Source organism: Parambassis ranga, chromosome 5 (genome assembly GCF_900634625.1).
Source record: "Parambassis ranga chromosome 5, fParRan2.1, whole genome shotgun sequence".
Lineage (NCBI taxonomy): Eukaryota > Metazoa > Chordata > Actinopteri > Ambassidae > Parambassis > Parambassis ranga.
The window spans coordinates 2,765,976-2,776,992 of NC_041026.1; the positions used below are offsets into that span (position 1 = coordinate 2,765,976).

Consider the following 11,017-nt stretch of genomic DNA (forward strand, 5'->3'; position numbering starts at 1 on the left):
CTGTCCTTGCAGGGCGGCAGCTTTATTCTCTTATTCTTTACGCTGTACATATACTTCTTGTTAATAACTCACCCCTCTCTCAAGCTAAGAACTCTCATCTTCTCTCCCACTCCTACACACATACACTCTCCTGTATCCTGCACACTCACATACACACACCGCCACAGGTACACACATGTAAGGAGGTAATAACTTCTTCATTTACTTTTGATCCCATTATTTTCCCTGTATTATGTTGATTGTATGGTTTTTTCCATGGGACAGTGGGGTTTTGGCGCCCTCTAGAGGGCCCTTGCAGAGTTGGCAAGGGATACTCCACCCTTGTCACCAGTCTTACATGTGCTGTTCGCGTGGTAAGTCCGAGTCTAATAAGCTCTGCAGAAATTAGCAATTTACTTTGTTGTTTTGCTGTCATAAGTCCACATTCCTATTGTTATATGTTGTTGGAATAATAACCATAAGTTTCCTTTTAATGTTGGTTGCTAAGCGTTGTAAATTAAGCAGTCCGTTTGACAAGCTGTTAGCTGCTAGCTTAAATGCAGTAGCAGTGCTGTCTCGTAGTACAGCGCTATATGCTAACTTTGGGTTTATTTTTCAGTGTGTCACTGTGGAGCTTGTTAGAACTCTGGATACAAGATTTCTGTGTCCAGCCTGACCCTAATAAACGGCCTGTCGAGCCAAGAAAGAAGTTGGTTTTTGATTACACAACGCAGAAGAAAGTATACACCCACTACACACACGTAGGCTACTCACTGCCATCCTCTTAAGAAGGCATATACCACTCTCATAACACCCTGAACTGAACTAAAGCCCTGAAACAGTTTACATGTACACATAAACCGTATGCATGCATGCAATGAAGATGACGTCTTGGAAACGCAACACGATTCGTGACCAAGAAAAACGGATATAAATTTCTGAGTTTTTTTCTCACAAATTTGCTACTTTAATCTCAGAATATTAGCGCCCCCCCCCTTTCCAGGTCAGTATTTCTTTTTCTTAAAATGGCCCTAATATGCTGTCGTACATAACAGAGAATGCAGCTTCTCACCTTCAGCATGAGGAGAAGACAAAGTCTGAGTTGAAGGTCCAGGGTTAGTGTTCCTGATGTCATCCAATGTCTGCTGCAGGTCCTTCCTGGGGATCTTCCCTAAAATGTTCCAGGTGACCTGCACTGCATTAGGAATTCCATATGTCTGCTCCATCACAGTCACTGTTTCCAGCCTGTGTTCCTTTTGCAGGTGGCATGTTTTGATGGGTGCGTGGCCCTCTAGGCAGCCGGGCTGCTGCAGAAACCAGTTGAAGGTTTTGAACTCTTCATCTGTCAGATCTTGCAGAATGTTCAGAAGGTCCTCTGACGTCATCACAGCTTCCTGGAAAAGCCAGAGGACATCAGCAGCAGCAGTATGTATGAGATGAAGTGACACCATGTCAGATTAGCTTGCAGTGGGAAAACATTCAACAAGAGGCTGTCATTGCACAAAGAGATCTTCAACATGTCAACACAGTGACAGTGGCATAGATGAAGATGTTGACAGGGGTGGACAGCATCAGAGAGACAGCTCAGATTGTTCTGGGGGACAAAGTCAGAGAGGCCAGAGTGAGAGGGTTTGGGAGAAGAATGCTGAGAATGGAGCTGCCAGACAAGAGGAAGACCAAAGAGGAGATACTGCGTATGGATGTGCTAAGAGAGGACAGGAAGTTAGTTGGGGTGAGAGAAGAGTTTGCTGAGGATAGATGTATGTGGAAACAGAGGATTTGCTGTGGCGACCCCTCATGAGAACAGTGACGGCGCCCCCTGCAGCTACAGACTCCATTGCTGCTGAGAAGGTGCCATGTACAGAAGCTGTGTGGGGAGGTCACATGCTGTAAGTGGAACAGTGCACACACACATTCAGTGTTTGCTTCAGAGTTCTGTCACTTCTCTCCATGTGTGAACATGTGAATAAATGAACATGTGTTCATGTGTGTTTCTGTCACAGTGTGAACAGACTGAGTGAAACACTGAGACCTTCCTCTGTAACAGTCTGTGGACTGTTTTCTATAGAAAGGACAAACACATGAGCAGCTACTGTCTGAGCTCTGAGGACTGACACACTTCTCCTCATGGCAAATATTAGATTCACATATTTATGAACCCTTGAAGAGAAAATGTTTCTTCTGATGAGTTTCAATCATCAATATGGATTCAAGAAAAATAAAACATGACAAATTGATGCATTTAAATGTTTTAGTTTTAGTAATAAGAATTATCTGAAATCAATTAACCGAGATGCACCTGAACGCACCATGACCAGTAAACCAACCAAACTTACGTAACGCGGCGCGCGGCTGTTGCGCAGCACAGGTGTGTTAAACCGGAAACAGACTGATCTGATAAAGTCAGAATAAAGCGACCTTTTCTCCGCTTGAAGCTTTGAACGAGTCGATCTGAGTTTCAGAGCAAATGAAGCTGCTGAACTTTACAGAGAGAACGATCAACAGAGACGCTTGTTGTTGGTTCCGCGTTTCAGGGACTTACTACAATAAAGATCCATCAGTTACAGGCAGTAAAGATCAATGAGGTGATCACACTGATGATTGATCAGATATCGACAGACTCACCTGCTGAATCAGTCCTGACTTCCAGAAGTTTCCACCTTCATGTGTGGAGCTGCTGGTTCTGCTGCAGTCTGTCTGACAGGAGCTCAAAAACCAAAGTAAGTCCACAGAAGCCACGCCTTTAAACCAGGACACGTGATTTAAAACATTAAACATTTTAAGCCACGCCTTTGAAATCACATCTGGTTGAAGTTTATCAGCTTTAACTTTAACACCCAGGAACTTGGTGCTCACCAAACAGGAAGTACGAGACACTGAAAACACTAAGATGAACATTACCTACAGCTCACAATGACACCATAACAGAACACAGGTTAACCCAGAGACCAAACCTAAGAGGACATAAAAACAATAAGACTGGAACAGAATCCAAGTCCTGACACTAATACACCGTCGTACAAACCAACATGACTTTTTCTATGTTCATTAAAAGTGTTTTATGTAAACTATATTTAATCATTATCAATTATATGAACATACATTTTTGTGTGTAGTCTGTTCCTCAGTTTATATTGAGTCATAAAACTTAGCTTCAAATATGCTCTGAATATCCATTTTACATTTACATTAGTCGTCCTTAACAAACGTATTCACAATGTTCACACAGTAACACACTTAAATAGTCAAAGATTCTTCATTTAACAGCAGTGTAGATAATACATATATATAAAACTTACAGAACGTCAGTTTCTCACACCAGTTGCTCTGTGGTCTGTGTCTCTGTACAACAAACCACTTCCTGTTGCATGTTCCTCATTTCAGTCCTGACACACCCTGAGCAGTGAAACCAGCCTGAACGTGCAGCATGAAGTGAACAACAGTCAGATCAGTCTGATGGATCATGTGTCACATTCAGACACATCACAGTGTAAACATGCAGCTTCACACACTGAAGCTTCATCTCTGTTGTTTCTCTGTGCTTGAAGGAGTCACACAGACACACTGTGCTGTCGCTGTGTCCTCACACTCCTTCCTCTGTTGTGTTACTGTTGATACAAACAAATGTTAACAGAAAGAATAAAAACCAGCATGAGCTGCTGTGAGTGTGTTTATCTATTCATATTCACAGTCTGTAGTGTGCAGAGGGGTTTAGGTCATTTCTATCCATCATGTGTCGTTGTTCCTCTTTCTCAGAACGAGCATGCTGCTGTCAGTTTGACTTTTTAAAACACACAATCTGTGGTCTGTTATAAAGGTGTAAAGACTTTACAATTCCTGGATTTTATAGACTCAATGTTTTGACACACAAACACTCATTTCACTAAATTATTTTGCACATGTCAAAGTTTTCTTTCAGCCAATCAGAGACAGTGTGTGTGTGTGTGTGTGTGTGTGTGTGTTGCTGATCAGAGTTCAGCTGTACAGAACCAGTGTGTTGTTGTTGTGTTAGTGTGTGTGTGATGAAGAACAGTGTAAGTTATATGTGTCAAACTCAAGGCCTGTGTGTGTCTGTGTCTGTGCGTATTGGGGCGAACTCCACTGTGGTGATCCAGAGACCAGAGAAGTGTAAACCCAGGGACTGTAGAGACGGTGGAGCTCTCTGTGACGTTACATTGATGTTAGACTGACCTTAAAGGAAACGCTGGGAGGAAGCTGTTGTCTACTTAAAGTTCCAGTAGATGGTTTTATTTGGTAGAATGGTAAAATTCTGTAGGTGTTTAACAACCTGTTAAAATCCACCAGAATGCAGGAAATGGCCTCTGGTAAATTAGGAGACTCAGGACTGAAGACTCTGGTCTGTATGTGTGTGATGTGAGGACAGCTTCTGGTTCTGGTTCTTCCAGCTGTGAGCTCACAGTCTCTGGTGAGTAAGTTAAAGCTGCTGTCTGCTGAGAACTGTCTGATTTCTGTTCTTCTGTGCTAATTAGTTTTACAGTTTTACATCATCTGTGGTATTCTAGCATTGAATAAAACAATATACTATTTGTGTTTCATCAGTTTGATTGGGCTCTCTTATCTGATAATGAAGACAGTCATTATATGTACATGTTCCACTCAGTTCTACTGATGATGATAGTTCATATTTCAGAGCTCCTTCTTCTGTCTCTTCCTCTCTTTGTGGAAGACTTTCCCATCAGGCTGTTCTCTCCACTTCAGGGTGACTCCAGTCACTCCTTTCTCCTTCAGTCTGTCCTGCAGCTGCAACACACACAGTAACAGGAAGATAAATCAGTGACTGAACATTAAATGAGCTGCATGTTTTTCTGTTTCTTTACCTGCACTGAGCACAGTGAACATTTCAAAAGATAAATGTTGGAGAGTTTGCAGACTGACCTTCTTCAGGAGCTCTGCTTTAGCAGCAAGGTCGTTCAGATCCACAGAGGAGTTCTCTGACTTTATCCTCACCTGAACCACTTCAAACACACGAGAGACAAAAACTGAGTGTGAGTTTGTTGTTGTTTTAAAGGTGTGACCTCACAACTTTTTTTTTCTTTCTACGGTCTAAAACATTTTCCTTGTTTCCAGAACAGACAAATGGTAGTTGGGTGCCAGATTGCAGTAACCTCCATCTTCCTGATTTCTGCACAGCTGCAGCACCATACAATGCATTGTAGTACATATCAGTTATTTTTTCATCCCAGTACCTGAATGAAGAATTGCTGCGATCACTCCAATAAACATAAGGGTAGGAGATGCGACCACACCATGCCTCCACTCCACTCGGAACCAACACATAGTCACTGCTGGACCAGCTATACGTCAGATACGTGTAGTTCTCCCTGCAGTACCTCCGAGCTCTGAACCAGCTCATTGATTGATTCACAAAAATATTCCTGTTTCCACCAGCTGTAGAAACAAAGTGTTGAGTTCTTTAAAAAGGATGTACTCTACACATTATATACAGTACAGAATATATTGTGTGGGCAGCAGTGGCTCAGTGGTATAGCAGGGTTGTCCAGTAACCAGAAGGTTGGTGGTTGGTTGGTGTTGTGTGTCCTTGGGCAAGACACTTTACCTGCATAGCCTCCAGTGTACTCACTGGTGTATGGTGCTCTTTGTTGGGCTGCATTAAGCAATTTCCCCATTGTGGGACTAATAAAGGTTTCAAATTGAATTGAATTGAATTTAAAATACATACATATGAACACACAGAATGCTGAATGTGTGCTGTGTACTCACCATCATAACAGAGGAATGGACGTTCCTCGGGGCAGTAAGTCCAGCCCCCTGATCCACTGTATGTGGTGAAATTACATACAGAGTACGCATAAGGTAAGAAAGATTTTGTGTCTGTTTGGTTTATCGTGTTCCAAACATCATCATTAATCTCATTTGCCCAGTGCCAATAGTAATTTACATAAAGGCCAATCCAGACTTCAGCACTGTAACCAGCAGATGAAGCTGTGTTGACAAGTTGTTCCATTTCTTCAGTGGTTTCAATAGTAGCCAGGTCTGTGTGGTAGTTTCTGCAGTAGGTCCGAGCCTCAGACCAAGTCTTATATTCATGAACAAAGTGGTACTGATGGACAAGACGAGAAGAGGAGAGGACGAGTCCCCCTGTGAGGAAATCAAATGTTTGAACATGTGAGGTGGCTCCAGATTAAAAAAGAGGATTTTATCCAATAGATTCTAGCGAACAGAAAGAGTTGACTGACCTGAGAGGAACAAGACAGCCAGCAGGATCCTCTCCATCATGAGGAGCTCTGTGGGCTCTCAGAGGAAACTCTGCTTTTATCAGCAAACATCAGAGAAAGTCCACACTGCTTCACTTCTCTGCCACACAGACACATTATTGTAGGTCTCCATATGCAAAAAGAACTGCAGTGGTTTTATGTAAATGTCTGCGTACAAGTCAGGTGTGCTGACAGTTCTCATGTGATAACAGTTGTTATCTGACAATCAGTGTGAGCACACTCATGATTATACAATAGGATGATTTCATTTACTGGAGTAAGATTAAAAGTAAGTAAAACATGAATAGACACAAGTTTTTTTCATATGCAAAGACAAAAACTACAACCACCACACTTTTTATAAACATATTTTTATGAACATTTTTTGCAAAGCAGGTCTAGTACGGAAAAACATAGCACTATAAAATGCAGGTGATACAACCTGCAAACAATAAAAGAAAAAAAGGCAACATAGGCAAGATAAAGGTTCAGGGAGTCCAAGGAAGACAGCCTAACATGTACTGCCGTTTGATTTCATGTCAAACTATAGCTCTTCGTCCCTTTTCCAGGTCAGATCTATAAGCCCTGACCTCATCCTACAAGGTGCAGTGGAAAGATAACACCGATGACAACATTTTTTCTGACTACACATCATGCACTGGTTTCCCAGCTTGATGCACACAGTCCAGCTGTAATATCTGTTTCATTGTATTCAATCCAAGTCATCAACGCTGCTGTTTTGAGTCTTAAAACAACAAAGCAAAGTGTCACAAGTCTCTTTGTTGGTCCAACGATCCCTGCACTTGTTGTCAGAAGCTTTGTGTGGCATGACTTGATGATCAAGGTCCAAACTCATCCACGTTTGCATTTTTACTGTGAGGAGTTGTTTAAAGTTCTAATTGTTTAGGCTGGAAAGACACTATAGATTTATCTTAAGCTGCAGAAGGCTGTGAATGTGTTCAGCTGCAGTTTGAATGCAGAGCAGGAAGCAGGAAGCTGAGCTTAACTTATGGATATCTGTGGATTTTGTGAAATACAGACACTATCTGTATTCATCTCTGAAACAGGAGAGCAGCATAGCAAATAGGAGAATTTACTATAAGCCAACAAACTGCACTGCAAAGGTCAGGGATCCATCAAACTGAGGGAAACTCGTCTTGTAATGTGTTGCAGGTTTTTGCCATCATTTTTTATTTGTGGTGTTCACAGGGTTTGGCATTAGTGATTGTAGTCATGGACAGATACATGAATGAATGGTTGAATGACAGAGGCCGGGAAACCCAGACACATGTGACTGTGGGGCTGTCATCAATTTGCAGTGTGGCAACAAATCACTACCATGATTTGACTTTAGTGAGGCTCCTTTATGATAACTGATAACTGATCCTGCTTCATCCTGCAGTGCAGGGTCACGGGGGCCTGGAGCCTATCCCAGCTATCTACAGGTGGGAGGTGGGGTACATCCTGGACAGGTCACCAGTCCATCACAGGGCAACATGCACAGATAAACAACCATTCACACTCAAACTCACACCTACAGGCAATTTAAAAGAGGTGGAGCAGCAGGTGGTGTGACAACCACAACCTGTACTTAAGTGTGGAGAAAACCAAGGAGATGATCTTGGACTTCAGAAGAGGCAGCAGTGAGCAGCCACCTCTGACCATCAAAGTTCCTCATGTTGCTGCCGACACCACCTGGTCTACCAACAACCATGCTCTCATCAGGAAAGCCCAGCAGCACCTCCACCTCCTGCACAGACTGAAAAGTTCCAAAACCCCTCCACACATCATGACAACCTTCTACTGAGGGACAATAGAAAGCATCCTGATCCACTGGTGTCTGTGGAGGCTCTCATTTCATCTTGGTGAAAGTAGCTGCACAGAGACAGTCTCCATACTGAATGCAGTCAAAGAAGCAAGAGTGAAGAATCTCATTGTAGTATCAATATGTGAATCCTATTTGATCTAAACAGCAGATTTAATCCAGTTCTTATGTAGCTTATGTATCTCACAGAGAATGGGGGCTGGACTGCTTCAACAACATCTGAAGTCTGTGTCTGTCCATGTTCTGTTTGTTTTCACTCTTTAGGGTTTAAACTAGTTTATAGTTTTATCTGAATACTGATGACGCTGCAGAAGGCTGCGAATGTGTTCAGCTGCAGCTTGAATGCAGAGCAGGAAGCAGGAAGCTTAGGTTATGGATATCAGGACAAACTGAAGAAGAACTTGTAATGTGTTGCAGGTTTTCTTATGTTTTGACTTTAATGAGGCTCCTTTATGTGACACATCATACATAGAAAAACAACCATTCACACTTAGACCTACGGGCAATTTAGAGTCACCAACTGAGACGCAGTTCATGAAATTATACATCACACTGAGCACAGGCTCCACCCCGGACTGTGTGCTCAGCCCACTCCTGTTCACGTCTCTGACTGCCAGGTTCAGCTCCAATCACATCATTAAATCATCAGATGATGCTGCTGTAAGTCTCATCACTAACAATGACGACACACTGTACAGAAAAGAGGTGGAGCAGCTGACCAGGTGGTGTGGCAACAACCACCTCACCTTGAATGTGGAGATGATCTTGGAATTCAGGAGAGGCAGCAGTGAGCAGGCTGCTGATGACACCACCTGGACTATCTAACATCAAAGATAAATCAGTCACTGCGTGCTGTTATGCCGGGGGTTTCTTCCTGACGCGTCTCCTGTCCAGCGTGTCATAAATCACAGTCCAAACTTCCATATGATTAATAAGTGCATTTTTATTCTGACACCATCATGTCCACTCAGATATTTGATCATTGATCCACATATAATTAACGAGAACCACTGGTTAACATGCTGAAATAAAATCAAATTTTTCATGACACGCTACCTGACGGTCAAAAAACTGTGTGCTTCCTCCGGCCAACAACCCTAAAATGATTACTTCCTACACACCTTATACCTTCACAACACCACGTGCTCCACCTTCTGGTCAAACAGGGAATTGACACATTTTAACCCAGACAGAGGTCAACCACAGTGGCTCCAGCACCATGTGCACCACTGCTCGCTGTGTCATGTGACATGACTGAAGGCTCAGCAACGTATGAAATGTACAGTGCAGATATACACTCTGAAAATACCATCATAGGTTATATGAGTGGCTAACCCTAACTTCAGTGTTTAACCCTTCATGTGCTGTTGATGTCATTTCTTATTAATCACTCACAGGTATCTCAGTTTCACCACTAACTGCATCGTATGTGGAGGGTTGTTGTTCTGAGACACCAGACTTCAGATTCTCTCTAAACACACAAAATAAAACTACAAAGACCATCAGGAGAACTCCTACTGTCAGTCCAATGATGTCTCCTGTCCGTCCTCCTGTGTCTGCTGGTGGACTCACAGCTGCACTCAGAGCTGGTCTGTCAGTGTGTGTCTGAGCAGCAGCTGCTGTAAAGGACAAAAATGTGAGTTGAGACTTGTTGATGTTTAAATGAACATGTGGACTGTTTGAATTGAACCTGATGCTGTCTGTCTGTACAGAATATTATATGTTACAGTTAGAAGAACAGAAATCAGACAGTTCTCAGCAGACAGCAGCTTTAACTTACTCACCAGAGACTGTGAGCTCACAGCTGGAAGAACCAGAACCAGAAGCTGTCCTCACTGAACACACATACAGACCAGAGTCTTCAGTCCTGAGTCTGGACAGATGAAGTCTGATTCGTCCTTCTCTGAGGGCGTCTGTGTCACTCTGGACTCTTCCTGAAAAACCTTCATCCACAGACTCTGAGAGCTCAACACCAGCATGGACCAGATACAGGACTGATACTTTCTGTCTGGTTATATGATCACAGAGGACACTAATGTCCTCAGTCTTAGTCTGAGTGTCTGTGGGGAACGTCCACTCCAGTGTGATGTTGTGGTTCTCCTCTGCCTGATAGGAGCTCTGTGTCTCCTTCACTTCAAGTGCTGCTGCTGAGGAGGTGAGGATGAGGAGCAGCAGGATCATCTTCTCTCTGTGAGAGGACACAGAGGTGAAGAGTCATCAGGTTCAGTCAGTACGGCTACAACAACATCAATCTACAGTCTGACTGAAACTCACAGTCACACTCTGTGTCAGCTTTTACAGTCTGCACTGCTGCACACACACACCTCTGCCGGCAGGTGGCGCTGAAGGACACATTCAGTCTGAACTTAGTGTGACAGTGTGGGACACTTCACATTCATTTAGAAGCTGTGGCAGCAGGTCTGTCTTCTGAAGAGTTGTTGGGCTCTTTCTTTGTTGTAGTCACAGCAAACACCATGTAAAGCTCACAAAGAATGTAATGATCGACCTCGACCACTTTCCAACTAACAAATAAATAAATAAATAAATAGAAGCACACACAGAACTTTAGAGGAAGAACAGATGTAGTCCAACAACACAGTTCTTCCTCCAAAACACAGCGCAGGTTTTACAAACTAATGACACAGAAAACAAATGAGATATTCAATCAATATATTTGATGGTGCTCACACTAAGCTTGTGTTTTTAAAGTCCTCAGACTGAGCTGTGACGATGTGCCTTTGTACTCACAGCCCTTCCCTGGATCCGCTTCATTGAGAGCATCTGCAGCTTCTCACTTCACTTGAATCCTCCAGATATATACAGCGTGGACTGAACACATGTTTAGTTGATTTCTGTGGGCAGGGTTCTCCGGGCTGCCGGACATTCTGAGGAAACATGACCCAAAAAACCTCAGACAGCGTCACATGCTGTGTGGGAAATGTGAAAAATGTCTGTAGCCCCAGTCACCGCCCCCAGA

General features: G+C 43.1%; 1 long non-coding RNA gene across 1 annotated transcript; it reads right to left on the reverse strand.

The window, feature by feature from the left end:
• Positions 1-10,186: 10,186 nt before the first annotated feature.
• Positions 10,187-11,017, reverse strand: LOC114435284 (uncharacterized). Its single transcript, XR_003670561.1, has 3 exons — positions 10,729-11,017; positions 10,315-10,562; positions 10,187-10,228 (listed from the first exon to the last, which is right to left on the reverse strand). It is a non-coding gene; the product is annotated as an uncharacterized LOC114435284 (long non-coding RNA).